The following is a 16,837-nucleotide window of genomic DNA, read 5'->3' on the forward strand; positions in this document are numbered from 1 at the left end:
CACGTCCTCATTTACATGTGCTTTCTTATGTACTCACTGCATTTAAATTGTGTCTATAAATGCCATCCATCAAGTTGTTCTGAGGGCATTTCATAGTGTCACACTATTGCTTACAAATTGGTGCAAAAGTTATGCTGCAAGACTAACAACATCAGGAAACAGTAGTAATGTGTGCCTAATAAAATCCAGACTGTATTCTAGGGAACTGTTTTTTCTTTGTGAGATTAGTTTTTCCTCACAAGAAAACTGAAAAAACACAGAGTGGCCTAACCACAATGCAGTCCTCAAGGAAATTATAACACATGGAGTTCATATATCTTGGAAGAAGGCAATGTGTAATTCCACAACCCTGTGTATCCCATCTAGATAATTTAACTCTCTGATGATCAAGGAATGACATTGTAAATCACGAAGACGGTTGTTTATAAGTAGTTAATTTCTGGTGTGTTACCTCTAGATACTTGGGTGAAAAAATTATTTTACCGAAATTGGATTTTAAGCCCTTTCCCCAACTATTTCATTATATTCCTCTATTCTTTTCTGTGGAATAATTGTTTTTTTCTTTCTCTTCCATGCAGTTGTGTGTAATTTTAAGGCCAGTTCTGATCTAAAACAGGACATACAGAGAGGTGGCTCATTTGTTTAAATCAAAATGAAGTATCTTATTTTGCATATAATGTAGATTCTTGCCACAACTAGTATCCTGTTGCAATGGACCCTAAAGCTTTATCTACATGGTTAGACAAAAGAATTTTTAAGACTAAGGATAAATATGCCAAGACTTGGGACCTATCCACTTCCAAACACTTGTCTACGTGATGCTCCACTAGACTGAGGGCTCAGAGCACCCGGATTGTGCACAGGAAAAGGTGACCCTTGGAAATATGTTAGTGTCATGCACTGTTGCATGGCACATCATTCCCAGATCCAGTGCACTTGCAACACAACGGCTTGCAAGAATAAGTTTGTCCACCACCTAAGGTGCCAAGTATGCATAGGCCACAGCAGAGGCTGTCCCCACCTCTGGTCAGCAATGCACTGGAGCACAAATGAACCTGTGCTTACATGTAAACATCACAGGGAAGGTGAGTCTAGATTGGAAAAGAAATTTACAGGTTTTACAGCATTGTCCAAGTGGAAACCGTAAAAGAAAGAATGCAAAAATTCAGTGTCACATCATCCAACAGGAAACCATGAGAAAGCAATTACTTGATATATGTCAAAAGCTGATTCAATTCTTCCACAGATTTCAACAATGTTCAATAACTATACAGTGACATCCTTAAACTTCACGATTCATGATACTCGGCTTATATTTGGCTTCCACTAAATTTATGTGCTATTCATCTTTCCTATGCTTCCATTCCCTTGACAAAAAGCATTAAATGTTGAAAAATCACAGCTGCACCTCCTGTCATTTGTCTTTTTCCTGTGTATGTGTTTGAAAACAGCTTCCTCCTCTACACTTCACATTGCCCAATTTCCTCTCAGTTAACATACAGTTCCTAAAAACATGAATCTGTACCAAACCAGAGAGAAAAAGGTAAAAGAGATGGGCAGGACTGGACCCATCTGATTGCTCATATTGTAAAGTTCTGTATTAAATGCTGAATTTAATCACTGAGAACATTACACATATGAGAACACTGCAGCATTAAGCAACAGAAAAGATCCACAGGGAGAAGATCATTGAACAGATATATCGCAAGCATGAGTCTGTTGACAAGCTTAATCTTGCCAATTAGATCTGAACCATGTTGTTTTTTTCAAAGAAAACATGACAAAAACAGAAGATGGGAGCTATTCTGTTGTAACAGCCACAAGCTCCTACTGAAGATGAGGCAATTCTGGATGTACTGAAGCCATAATGGGATTTTTGTTGACTTTAAGGGGGACAAGATTTCACCAGCAAATGTTCAGAAATCTGTGAGAGTTTGAAAAAAAATAAAGACACTCAAGCTTCTTACACTCTGAGTAATAAATAAGAGCAAGCTGTGATGTCAATCAGGTTTGTCTTTCTAAAATGTAGTGCTTGTTGTAATCTGCAATGGAGACTGTTTAATCTAAAAGACTTGTGATGCTCTTAATTACTTGGGTTTTGATTTTGATTTTGGCTTTTTTCTCAAAACTGTCAGGGTAGACTCAGCTGTGGCAGTAATGGGTGCAGACAGTTCCCTCTTAGGATGAGGACCTGGAAATAGGGAATGAGTGATCTTTTCCATATCACAAAAAATATTTTGGGTGTTCTAAATATGACAGAGTATGACTTTTCAGGTCTGCTTTATAATTCACTTAACAACATTAAACTTGTTCTCCTAAACTGAAAGTTTTAGTTTTATTTCAAAATAAAGAGGCAAGCAACAGGGACCCTACAGAGAAGTTTAACCTAGCCCTGCTGCAACCTGAAAACACTGGTTTTATAACAGTCAAACCATATCTGTTTAATGAAAAAATGGTGCTTGACATGGCATGGAAATGGACTTCCAAGTCCAAGAAAAATATTTAACTTTTTCAAACTTCTTCTGTCCCAACTTAGAGTAGCCAAAAGCTTTATATTGCAGGTGGACTGCCATAGGCTTGGGGAGCATTGGAGCCTTAATTGGTCTGAGAAGCCCCAGAATCAAAAAACCTGGCACATTATCAAGTGAGCTGCAAGATGCCAAGAAGGCTGGGGAGATCAGGCCTCTCAAGGCTTCCATGTTCTTGGCTCAAATATCCCTCCAGGTGGTCTGATGATGATCCTGAAGCTTGGAAAGGAGGCTCTAATAAGAGCCAGGGAGGGAGATTTTAATCCATCAGACATGTCTACATTCCTGCAAACAGTTGCAGCAAATCAACATTTTTCAGTGAAGTAATATTCCATTAAAAAGTTTGCATTCAGTTTGGATGTTGCCTTCATGCTACAATACAACAGCATATGGGTTCTCAGTGTCCTGCCTCTCTACATCTCTTTCTCCTGCCTTCCTATGCTCTTTTCCCAAATTACTGAGTTTCAAATCATGTGTACTCAAGTTTTATACTCTCTTTATTATGTATTTGGCTTTCCACTGTCTCGTTTACTGACCTATTTAATCCAATGTTTTGCCTGAACAAATTTTGCAAACTTGGAGTTTTGGTCATGTTCTAGTAAGGTTCTGAGTTTCATTATACCTGTAGTGCATTACCTCCTTACAGTATTTCCTTTACACTCACTGCGCTGTATAAAAATGCCTGTTGTATTAAGTAGGCTTGCAAGATAGTCTAATGGATGTTCAACTAAGCCAGCATTCGAGAGAACATGTTCATTTCTTTATACTGCCACTGGCCTGGCATGCACCTTGGACATTTGACATCTGTAAAATGGAAATATCAGTGACTTTATAAAAAGTTTTTAGATTTATGGATGAAAAGTAGTATATAATCCATATTTGTGGATTTGTTAATATTTCATTTTTTCATAATAACCACATTATTGGTTTTTCATCCTGTGCTTCATGAAACTATGGAACTATCTAAACTACTGCTGTGAGAGCTATTTATGAACAGCAAATCTAGTGCTAGTTAGCCAAAATAGTTTTCCAGCTCTCAGAACCCCCATGAGAAACTTTTCAAGATTTCAGAACACAAAAATGTTCAAAAACTTCTGAGGAGAAGGAACAATAATGTGTTAATTGATTCACAGGCAGCTTCATTCAAGCAGTCTCAGGTAGTTTACCAACTTAGAGAAGACAATTTAGTATCTATATCTTAGAAATTGCATTCCTATTCGAATCAAAGACAGTCATGCACCTAAAACTGTAAAATGACTTAAGAAGGAAAATCCACACTTCCAAACGTTGGTGAGGTAAAATTCATGATCCAGAATGCTATGTACCCAGTCTTCAGAAGGGTTGAGGACCAAAGATTTCCATAGTTCAAAGTGGAAATGAATGTTAGAAAACTGAGTTTAACATTTATCTGAACATCTGAATGTGACTTAAAAGCTTTGGCCAAATTCATAGAATCATAGAATGGTTTGGGCTGGAAGGGACCTTAAAGATCATCTAGTTCCAACCCCCCTGCCATGGGCAGGGACACCTTCCCCTAGATCAGGGTGCTCAAAGTCTCATCCAACCTGGCGTTGGACACGTCCAGGGATGGGGCATCCACAACTCCTCTGGGCAACCTGTTCCAGTGCCTCACCACCCTCATTGTAAAAATTTTCTTCCTTAGATCTCATCTAAATCTGCCCTCTTTCAGTTTAAAGCCATTTCCCCTTGTCCTATAACTACATGCCCTTGTAAAAAGTCCCTCTCCAGCTTTCCTGTAGGCCCCCTTTAGATACTAGAAGGCTGTTAGGAGGTCTCTCCAGAACCTTTTCTTCTCCAGGTTGAACAATTCCAACTGTCTCAGCTTGTCTTCAGAGGTGAGGTGCTCCAGTCCTCGGATTATCTTTGTAGCCCTCCTCTGGACCCACTCCAACAGCTCCATGTCCTTCTTATGTTGGCGACACCAGAGCTAAACGCAGTATTCCCAGTGGGGTCTCACGAGAGAAGAGTAGAGGGGCAGAATCACTTCCCTCGACCTGCTGGCCACACTTCTTTTGATGCAGCCCAGGATACGGTTGGCTTTCTGGGCTGCAAGAGCACATTGCCAGCTCATGTTGAACTTCTCATCAACCAGCTCCCTCCCTTCTCCTCAGGGCTGGTCTCAATCCATTCTCCACCCAGCCTGTACTTGTGCTTGGGATTGCCCTGACCCACGTGCAGGACCTTGCACTTGGCCTTGTTGAACTTCATGAGGTTCTCACAGGCCCATCTCTCCAGCCTGTCAAGGTCCCTCTGGATGGCATCCCTTCCCTCCAGCGTGTCCACAACACCACACAGCTTGGTGTTATCTGCAAACTTGCTGAGGTTGCACTTGATCCCACTGTCCCAATCCCCAACAAATATGTTAAACAGCAGCAGTCCCAATACCTGCCCCTGAGGAACGTCCATCATCACTGGGCTGCACTTGGGCATTGAGCCGTTGATCACAACTCTTTGAGTGTGACCACCCAGCCAATTCCTTATCCACCAAGTGGTCCATTCATCAAACCTATGTCTCTCCAATTTAGAGACAAAGATGTCATGCAGGACAGTTTCAAATGCTTTGGACAGGTCCAGGTAGATGACGTCAGTTGCTCTTCCGTTATCCACTAACACTGTAACCCCATCGTAGAAGGCCATCAGATAAGTAAGGCACGATTTGCCCTTAGTGAAGCCATGTTGGCTGTCACAAATCACCTCCTTGTTTTCCATATGCCTTGGCATAGTTTCCAGGAGGATCTGCTCCATGATCTTGCCAGGCAGAGTTGAGACTTACTGGCCTGTAGTTCCCCAGGTCTTCCTTTTTTCCTTTTTTAAAAATGGGGACTATATTTCCCCTTTTCCAGTCGGTGGGAACTTCACCGGACTGCCACAACTTCTCAAATATGGTGAATAGTGGCTTAGCAACTTCATCCGCCAGTTCCCTCAGGACCCACAGATGCATCTTATCAGGTCCCATAGACTTGTGCTCCTTCAGGTTCCTTAAATGATCTTGAACCTTATCTTCTCCTACAGTGGGCAGTTCTTCATTCTCCCAGGCCCTGTCTTTGCCTTCTGTGACTGGGGCAGTGTGACTAGAGCACCAGCCAGTGAAGACTGAGGCAAAAAAGACACTGATACCTCAGCCTTCTCCACATCCCGAGTAACCAGGTCTCCCATTTCCTTCTGGAGAGGGCCCACATTTTCCCTAATCCTTCTTTTATCATTGACATACCTATAGAAGCTTTTCTTGTTGCCCTTAATGTCCCTGGCCAGATTGAATTCTATCAGGACTTTAGCTTTCCTAGCCTCATCTCTGGTTGCTCAGACAATTTCTCTGTATATTTTCCAGGCTAGCTGTCCTTGCTTCCACCATCTGTAGGCTTATTTTTTGTGTTTGAGTCAGTTCTGGAGTTTGTTCATCCATGCAGACCTTCTGGTATTTTTGCCTGACTTTCTCTTTGTTGGGATGTAACACTCCTGAGCTTGGAGGAGGTGATCCTTGAATATTAACCAGCTCTCTTGAGCCCCTCTTCCCTTTAGGGCTTTATCCCATCATACTTTAGCAAGCAGATCCCTGAAAAGGCTGAAGTCTGCTCTCTTGAAATCCAGGGTAAATTGTTTTCCACTATGGAGAAAATATATTATATTTTTTAATTTGCCAGAGACTATTTGATCTCTGGGAAACAGCACAATACTTCTTTCATTCACACTTATTGGACAGCACTTCTGCTAACCACCCCTGCCCCAAGCAAGATCCTTTGATATCAGATCAAAACCCACCAATTCTTTATCAGTTCTTCCTTCAAGAGGACATTAATGAGAAAGAAGCAGTTCTTATGAAAATCTTAAAATATTATGAACCCATTTAGCAACAGGTGCCCTTTATAACTGACCTCTATACGTGATAGCCACAATGCATGAAGACGTCTTTCTTCACAGCCAAAACTCATCGGGCCCACAAGCAAACCATGGAGTTAATTCCTCCCTGTCATAGATGACCATGTCAACTAGAAACAATCAAGGCAATGATTTAACACTACTGGCTTTTTGAGTGATTACTGGTGTTTGCCTATTCCAGCATGAAGAATGATGCTCTTTAAATGCACAGCACTCTCAACCGACTGACCTACCAGTTGAGATCAGGAAATACTTTCTTCTAGATGCAAGTTCAAGGCCAGAAAAATCTTGTCAGCTTAGGCCTCCGTGTCAGAGTCCAATAATTGCTGACCAGGTTCTTTTAGATATTCCACACATGGAGAGTGTAATGTTTGATATCAGATTTACTTATTTGAAGACAGTTGATGTTACACGGGATTTCTGATTTAGCAGATTAATACAAAATGCACTGAAAAGACAATACAGTTCAAGCACAATACCACTGTGATTCCTACTACCAATCTCTGTAATATGCTCACCGTCATGACACTGGGTGTCCCCAGTTGCCAGGAAAGAATACCGGGGTTGAAGCCACTTCAGGCGCATTCATCTCTTCAAAATTCTTTTGCTAGTTGTCTAGTTTTTATACTCTGTGCTGGGCTGAGCCACGTATGCTGATCTGTCTAATTCAGGGAGACATTCACGCTCTTTTAATGACCTCAGAGAGCTTGTTCAACTCAACTGTTGATGGCTGTGTATTCAAACCAAAGGCCACCCTCCAGCCCTACTTTTTGTTGAGATAAAGTCAGCTTCTTTGCAACTGCTGTGGTCAGTCATGTCCTGCATTATTCCTTGAGTGGGCACATGGTTCTCGCCTGTCTGCTTTGAGCCTTCTTTCATTTTAGGGGTTTATTGGTCAGTCACTCTCAGGAAGACGGTTTAAAAGCTTTTTTCTGTTATTGTGTCAGCTGGTATAGGTGATGAAATGCAGCGATATCAGAGAACTCCTTCTTTGCTCCAGCTGCAACTGAGTGTGTACCAGGAAGAAGTAACTCAGCATGCCAAGTAGGCTTCACCATCTGCCTGTCCCACTTTACTTAACTACCACTGTAAAGAGGAATGATTCTGGCTAAACAGACCTATCTTCATTGCTTACAGGGCTAATTTTGTACCCTTGTCAAAGACCCAGTGCAACGCCCCTGGGTTGCTTTGGCTCTAAAACACATAAAAGATCTTGGGCAGAGTTTTCAACAAAATTTTCACATTCCCCAAGCCCTGGGAAGTTATTCTTCAATGCAGCCTTCAAACAAGCTGACACAAGAGAAGCCTGCTGGGGTTGGCTCAGTTTATCTGCAGTCAGCCCAAAAAGACAGAAGCCAATATTCCACCCTATAGCTGGAATCAGCAGCTCATCTGATTAACTATTTACAGCATAGCTGGTATGCTTGAAGAAGCTGGATTCTCTTCCCTTTCATTACAGAAAAACATGTTCACTTGAGCATTATAAGGCTGCAATTTACTCTTAGTGCAAGCCTGTTATGAAGTAACTATACTCACACCATATAGACAAAACTCAAGTGACCACTTAAGGGTTTTATGGCATTTTTAGCTAAAGATGATGCTATCATTCCACATCACAGTGTGATGATTTCCATTTGCTAGTCAAAGGTATTTTAAATCTTTAAAATACGGATAAAACTCTCAGGACACATCTGTAAGCTCAAAAAGCCACATCGAAATCAAACTAGTAATAAATGCTCCTCAACTGGTATCTTAGATGCCAAATTGTATTCTGGAAGTATTTTTTATAACCAAATTCTGAATTCTGAAATAGCGGTTTATAACGGAATCAATTACAAAAGCAAGGCCAAATCCCTGTATCTGGATTAAATGGGAGTACTGTAAGGCTTGGATGCTCTACATGTAAGTCTGTAAAAATAGATGTTAAAAACCTCAGTGGTGTATGTCTATGGAGGTATACGTTGTATGCTTCTCTTGTACCAGCAGGAAGACAAATCAAACGTGGGGACTTTCCTAGAAGGATCACTAGGTGTATGCTGCATGGGTTTGATATGGAATGGGATTTGTAGCCTGCTTGACCTCAGACAGCTCTTATAACAACAGCATCTTACAACTAAAGATGTGGATAAGGACAGTGGGGTCAGGTAGCAAAGCGGCCACTCACTTTGCTCTTTGTCCCATACTTAGAGAAATAATTTGCTTGCCATCTGGTTGTACTAAATGCATGCTTGTGATGTGTGCTACAAAAACACACAAATCATACATTATATAGAAACTCTGATTTCTAATATTCTGGTCCACAGTCATTTAGCCATTCGTATCAAGCAGATTTGTCTAATGCTGCACTATTACAAACATCTTAAAAATGAATAAGATACAGCAAAACATAATCTGAATCTGTATTTATCTGCCCTGTCCTGATGAGCATTAGGAAAACATCTTTTCTTCTTGTTCACATTCTATTCACAGTCTGTTATGCTATTTGCACAGCTCCTATACAAAACAATTACAAAAAACTGTTAATTCTACAAGACTATATGTAAGTAAATTAAAAAAAACCCTGTTAATTGCTAAAATCCTCTAATCTCTAAAACTAAACGTTGTTTTTCCTGCCTTCAGTTCAGTTCTTCTAGAGGGCATTAAGACATTTGTGGCCTACAGGAATCTTCCATCCCATAGGAATTCTGATGGAGCAGGACATATATCTCAGAGAATCACTTCTCCAGGGTTTGTGCTCACTAAAGTGTCATTAATTACCTGTCATCAACTATTGAAAGCCTGTTTCAGTATGGCTACTCTTGGTGCTGCAATAAATTCATCAGCAACAATGCTTCTGGGCATTCACTTTGGGATTTCAGATTTGCCTTCAGACATGTAAAATCAAATGACTCTGAAGTGTTTCTCTGTTAGTCTTCGATGCAGAAACATATGTGTGAGAATACCAAAAAGGGTAGGAGAGGCATTTGTTTAAAACAAGGGAGTGTTTGCAAAAGCAGGGATGGATAAAAATTGGGAGCTGGAAAATGGTTTCTAATTTAATATGCTAGAACACCTGTCCAGTGAAAGTAAGAGGGGAAATATCTCTGATTGGTTTTGCAAAGAACATTATCAGGTTTCTGAAAAGGGTTGTACATCAGGATAGCCTGTGTTAACAGGAGGCTAAGCTCATTGGCCTGAGAGTCAAACGGCTGGTTAGGGAGGTAATGAGAACTGACTGCAGATTGCAACGGTTTCAAGCTTACATCAGGAAGAGTGTCAGCAAGACTTGGCTCTCAAAAAAGGGAAGCCCACTGCTAAGAGCTGGGTATTTGGTTCTAGGTTTTATTAGTAGAAGAAACTTGCACAGCTGAGCAGTAGATTAGCAACAGACTTGCAAGGACAGAATTTGTTCTTCAATTTGAAATGTTATTCTTCAGTATAAAATGAACAACAGTGGCTGAGAAGGTTAAATCTGAGGAAGTGGAGGAACATTTCATAATTTGCAATGCCAAATAATACAGTGCAAACCACAGTCACCCCAGTAAAGTGAAGGAGACTCGTGGAGAATGTTTACTGCACACTGCTACAGATCCGTCTTGCATTCTTTTTTTTTAAATACCCTAATAAACTTGAACTCTTGGCTGAGGAAGGAATGCAAATGAAGTAAAGTTCTCATCATCTCTTTTATTTCAGCTTTTCTTTTGAAAAAAGAGAAATATTTTTCTTTCCTTAGTTAATGCCTTAGCTAACAACACAAAGAAGAAAACATGGCTCTTTTGTGCTTCATTTCATAGACGTGGAAGTAGCATAGAAAATGCCCGACAACCGTTTCAATGTTATTATTCCCAGGTTATCAACAGTTTGATAGAAGTATCTTATGCAGTTGAAAGAAAAACATCCTCTTCACACCATTTCACTGGGAAAATAGAAATAGAATGAGAGGTAAATAGAGATAAAGGCATACAGTCAGAGGAAACCAAACCTACTTCCTCTGGTGGTATCTCTCATTACAGATTGCAGCAGATTGCTTCATTCATCCTTCTCATCACAGTGCATCTTTAAATACCTTCACTTGTCAGTACTTTCAGGTAACACATCATCTACTGTCCAGTTGCTTTGTCATTCAGAGCTCAAAAGTAAAGCTGCACTGTATCTCTCAAGGTAACAAAAGGAATGAACTTGCTCCCCAGGTTTTCATCCAGATCACCCCTTAAATAAGCCAGGTACAAATGGGCTGCACAGGCTTGAGGGAAGTCAAAAAGCCCTATGTAGCTGCAGCAGTATAGATAACACTCTGTCCTGTGCTTAAAGGTCTCCGGATGCGAGTCAGTTCGGAGGTGCCTGATGGCCAGAAGTGTTAGTGCAGCACTGCGCTCAAGCAAACAAACTCTGCGGAAAGGCAGACATGGGATCAAGCTAACACAGCTACACAATACCCGTCTGGAGCTGGCCTGCATCCACAGCCAGTGGGCTCCAGCCACCCCACCAGACATACCCAAAGGCACTGGAAGCAAGGACAGTCGTGTGACATCTTTGTTTGCACTGGCACAAGAAACGGTTCCGTTTTGCTGATGCCAGCTGGGAGCCCACCAAGGCTGCAGCGGACCCGTGATACGATCTATTACTAGTTCCTGTCTTCCCTTGTTGCCTGGGATTTCTGCATGCCTCGGTGAGCCTTGGCCCATCATTGCTTTCCCTCCCACGCTGCTGACCCTCATTTTTCTTCATTTCTTGTTAATCAGCGTTTACTCCAATTAGTCTGTGATATAACTTGTCAGGCACCACAGTACAAACACGTGGAACGTCAAAAGCAAACAAAGGAAACACTGACGCTGGCACTAGAGTCAGCGTGCTCTCCCAATACAAATACCCAGCGCCTGAAGACAAGTAGAGAACAAGTCACGACAGCGCACGAGTATTATTTCTGTAAGTTAACAGTTTGTTTTTCTGCATCATAAAATTGAATGCAGTCCATCAGCTTTTCTAGAACTCCTCATTTTTCTGCTGGAAGTTAAACAAGGTCCTAATTCATCTGCAGAAATTTATTCCCGATTCTCTGCCAAGTGGTAAAAGCAAGAGTTAATTTATTACTGGCTCCAACAGAAGGCATTTTAAAACTGCTGCTTTTTCACGTGTGTACTGCTCACTGGATTTCAGTTTTCTGGGCTCCATCGTTCTGCTCTTTAGGACTCAGAAATTCAACCTGTCCATCAGGTATATCCACCAGTTGGACAGTGATGGTCTATTCCTCTCTTTGCTGATCCACAGCAAATAAAAGAATTAAGCTTCAGCTTCAAAAAGTCTGTCTTGTTTAATAAACAGAAGCTCAAGGCTTTAATTTGAGGCTGCTTGCAAGGGAAGCTGGAGGAGAAGCCCACCTCATCGCTGTGAGGACAGCACTGGATGGAGCTAGCTAGCAGAGGAGGAGGAAAGGATGAAACTTTATTGCTGCATGCAGCTATTCTTTCAGCAAGGACCATGGGGTACAGCAGTACACTTTGATACATCAGGAAGCAGAAGCTTGGGCAAGAAGGAGTAGCTAAGCAATGGAAAAACAACCCCAAACAGGAAGGTCTAAAGACAAGGAGAATGTAAGTTGTCCGAAGGAGGGTATAGAGAAGAGCACTCTCTGAGGGCAGCGACATACTGTCACTGCAGCTGCAAAGAGAGAGCAGAAATGATCCTCTCCTGGGAGGCTCAGAGAAGAAAGATCAGTCAGTGAACCACGAGGTCATGGAGGAGCAGAGACACAAGCTTCCTATGCAAGCACAACCACATGGATGTATAGGCACCATCTCCCCCCATTGACACTCTCACTCACGTGTTTTAAACAGTATAAATCTGATGATGGGGGCTCTCGGGAACTGGTAGCATTCATCTGTCAACTCAAGCAAAAAGCCTTGAAAATTCCCCAGATTCATTTTTTTCTTTTAGCCATTCTGATCTGTACCAGTTTAGAAGAGAACAAACTTTCCATACAACTGCTTGTTATCCGTAGTCCTAATTTACTATGGTGCTCATTTTTCAGATTATGAAAGCCTATAAATTTTCACTTGTTTACAGTGATCAGTTCGTGTGCTCCAATTTCTGTACCAACTGTGGGCTTTTAAGACTACATTACTTTGTAAAACACAATACTTGACTGGTAAGATTCGTAAGACTATAACTCAAGTAAATGTTCATTATTCTGAAAATTAGGTTACATTGAAATCTATAAAATCTGAATAATACTGCACTTCCCTACTTATCCCGAGCTATTACAGATGTAGTTGGTGCCTTTTTAAAATACAAATACAGAATTTTTTTTTTTTAACAGAGAAATTATTCTTCAAAATCCCCAGAACCTCATCCCACTCCACTCTCACTCCAAATGTTCAGACCTGAAGCCTGCAGGCCACCAGTGCCTCATGGTATAGATGCACTTCCTACAAACTACTATTGCATAGCTTGCTAAGCTCTGTTTCTGTCCTTCGTTCAGGCTCCTTGATGCAAACTGTCAAAAAAACTTAAGCAAGAGATCTTAGGCAAGATAACTGGTTCCTAGAAAACCCAAAACTTAATTCCTGAGAGAGCAACAGTGCTGCAATAGGTTACCAACATCCTACTTTGACGTTGGCTCTGACTGAGAGAAGGTATCTTCTAAGGCTGTGAGCTAACTAACCACAAGGCTAGTGATACTGATGGACGTTTCCCTCAAACACTGCTGATCTGAACGAAGTCAAGGTATTTCATAGTTAGTGAAGGATAGTGAAAATAAGAAAGATAGTTCTGTCTAATATACCCTTTCTCAAACTGTCATCCTTGATTTCCCCTTCACTGCTTCCCAGTCTTGTCTAAAACCATGTCATCAGTTTGCTCTGATCACCCTCCTGCCACACACAGGTTCTTGTTCATGTGAACAGTCTTTTACCTTCAGACTATCTTTCAGAAATGACTGTATCAAAAACTTACCTGGTGCTCCCTACAGTCTCCTGGTATTTCTATTTTGCTTCCCTGGTTTCTTTGAGGCGTTTTCCTACCACTTCGTAAACATTGTGTAAGCAGCAAGTACCACAGCTAAAATGGCACATATCAGTGACAGGGATGATTACCTTCACCATTTATTTGCTACACCTGTCCCCATCCACTGAGTAAAAACTTTAATTGACATAACTAGAGTTTATAAAGAGGTTTTCCAACTGCTTACTGCAAAAACTACCAGACAACCTAGCATCACTTGATTAATATCAGAGAAATTATACTGATTTACAACAGCTGTCATTCTAAATGCCAGAAAGTATCTCTTGTTGAAATATAACTGAAACCTCAAACTACAAAAAATACTGTGACCACAGAGCTGCCCAAGCTTATGTAGCATCAACAACTTCCCTATCATGGATAATCTTTTACGGCTAACTGTCTAATTGTATCTTCTACATATCAATTAAAAAAATCCCATCTGTCGTTAATGTTTTTCATTCCAACAGTTCTCTAACTGGATTCAAATGAATTCCATTAAAAAATTGTAAAACCTTGCAATAAGGTAAATTTATAAAATAGAGCTGGATGGGCTTTGTTGTTAAAGTAGTGTGGTTTTAGCTGGCTGATGGATGGACCACTCGGTGAATAACAAATTGGCTGGATGGTTGCCCTCAAAGAGTTGTGGTTAATGGCTCAACGTCTAATTCGAGACCGGTGACAAGTGGCGTTCCTCAGGGGTTGGTATTAGGACCGGTGCTGTTAACGTCTTTGTAGGAGACATGGATAGTAGGATTGAGTGCACCCTCAGCAAGTTTGCCAAAGACATCAAGATGTGTTATGCAGTTGACAGACTGGAGGGAAGGGATGCCATCCAGAGGGACCTTGACAGGCTTGAGAGGTGGGCCTGTGCAAACCTCATGAAGTTCAACAAGGCCAAGTGCAAGGTCTTGCACATGGGTCGGGGAAATCCCAAGCACAAATGTAGGTTGGGCAGAGAATGGATTGAAAGCAGCCCTGAGGAGAAGGACTTGCAGGTGTTGGTTGATGAGAAGCTCGACATGAACTGGCAATGTGCTCTTGCAGCCCAGAAAGCCAACCGTATCCTGAGCTGCATGAAAAGAAGTGTGGTCAGCAGGTCAAGGGAGGTGATCCCACCTGGAGCACTGCGTTTAGCTCTGGGGTCCCCAACATAAGAAGGACATGGAACTGTTGAAGTGGATCCACAGGAGGGCCATGAAGATGCTCAGAGGGCTGGAGCACCTCTCCTTTGAAGACAGGCTGAGACAGTTGGGGTTGTTCAACCTGGAGAAGAGAAGGCTCCAGGGAGGCCTTCTAGCAGCCTTCCAGCACTTAAAGGGGGCCTACAAGAAAGACAGAGGGGGACTTTTTACAAGGGTGTGTAGTGATAGGACGAGGGGCAATGGCTTTAAACTGAAAGAGGGTAGATTTAGATTAGATCTAAGGAAGAAATTCTTCCCTCTGAGGGTGTTGAGGCACTGGAACATGTTAGATAGGCTGAGGCTTTGAGCAACCTGATCTAGTGGGAGGTGTCCCTGCCCATGGCAAGAGGGTTTGAATTAGATGATCTCTAAGATCTCTTCCAACACGAACCATTAAATGATTCTATGAACTTTTGATGTATTTAATGTTAAGATATGGTTGGTACAACAATATGAGTTGGTATTGACATTTGCTTGTCTGAAAAATTATTTATGTTGAACATATTGAGCATCATGTCAGTGATGTTATTTTAAAATGTCACTTCAATATTTTATTCTTGTATGTATTTATAGTGTAGTTAAAAAACTGGCTGTCAAACTTTAGCACATCTTTTTGAATGAAATCTCTTCTCAGTCTCCAAGTAATGAAGTAGTTACTGCATAGACCTAGCAATGTGGGCTTCTGCACCTTTTTCTTTCAGTTCTAACTGTGCAGATTTCTACTTCTGCTTGGTCCTACTATGTGATTTATTTTAATTTCACTAATTTTCAGAATGAACATACCATTACATACATTAAGTGTAAAGGGCTACCACAACTAAGTCAGCTGTAACTTGCTCTATATATGACTGGAGTATTTAAATATCTATCCTCCCAGTAACACAGAAACTATGTACTTAGTAATAATACTTACATAGCTATGTGCTATGACAAGGAGACATTAGGGCCAACTGGTGTCTACCCAAAGGCAGTAGGGTCATAATAAGAAAGTAAAAATGGTATTATTTTAACTACAAGGAGTGGAAAGTAACCTTTTAGGGACTGCTTAAATGAATTCACCCTGAATGATAATAAAAGTAATAGCAATAGTAATATATTCTTCATACACTAGTTTAAGCTTGATAAAATATCTGAGTAAAGGATTATTAGCTATGAATAAAAAATGTGGTTTCTTCTGAAGTTTTGAGTCCTAAAATAGGCCATATGCAAAAGCTTTTCGCTATTTACTATGAGACACTTCTTCAAAAAATGACTTGTGTTTGGGCAAAATAATTTCTTCCTACTGTCATTATAGGCTATCAGATTATGTGTGAGGATGAAATGTTGCCTTCAAATAGATATGGGACTGCTGACTACTGTTTTCAATCAGACCTTAGTGAAGTCAAATTCTTGGCTGCATTTAAACTGTCTCTACAACACTGTAATTTTGCTGGGATAGATCAGGGGGGCAAAGATGCATGGTGGAAACATTCTCTGTGGTGCAGAAGAACTTGAGGAATTCTACTCCCTGAGGGATTTTTTTAAAAATCTAGTCTTCATCAAACTAATTGACAGGGTTTTTTTTTCAAAATGTAATGGATTTGACTAGGATGGAGTTAACTTTCTTCATAGCAGCTTGTATGGTGCTGTCTTGGATTTGTGACCAAAACAGTGTTGATAACACAGGGATGTTTTAGCTATTGCTGAGCAGCGCTTACATAGAGTCCAGGACTTTTCTGTTTCTTACCCCGCCCCACCAGTGAGCAGGCTGGGGATGCACAAGCACAAGGAGCTGGGAGAGGAGACAGCTGGGACAGCTGACCCCAGCTGACCAAAGGGATATTACATACCATATGACATCATGCTCAGCACTAAAAGCTGGAGTAAGAAAGAGGAAGAAGTTTGGAGTGATGATCTTTGTCTTCCCAAGTAGTTGTTAATGTGTGATGGAGCCCTGCTTTCCTGGAGATGGCCGAACACCTATCTGCCAATGGGAAGTGGTGAATGATTTCCTTGGTTTGCTTTGGATGCACATGCACCTTTTGCTTTACCTGTTAAACTATCTTTATCTCAAGCCACAAGTTTTCTCACTTTAACTCTTCTGATTCTCTTCCTCATCCCACAGGGGAGAGTGAGCGAGTGGCTGGGTGGAGCTGAGCTGCCAGCTGGGGTTAAACCAAGACACAAAACACATTCTGCAAATAAAAACACGGCTATGAACTTTTTTCTGAAAGTGAATCTTTATTAGTGCATTTGGAAGTTGAGACTTGTCCA

Source organism: Tauraco erythrolophus, chromosome 1, assembly GCF_009769465.1.
Source record: "Tauraco erythrolophus isolate bTauEry1 chromosome 1, bTauEry1.pri, whole genome shotgun sequence".
In the NCBI taxonomy this organism is placed as follows: domain Eukaryota; kingdom Metazoa; phylum Chordata; class Aves; order Musophagiformes; family Musophagidae; genus Tauraco; species Tauraco erythrolophus.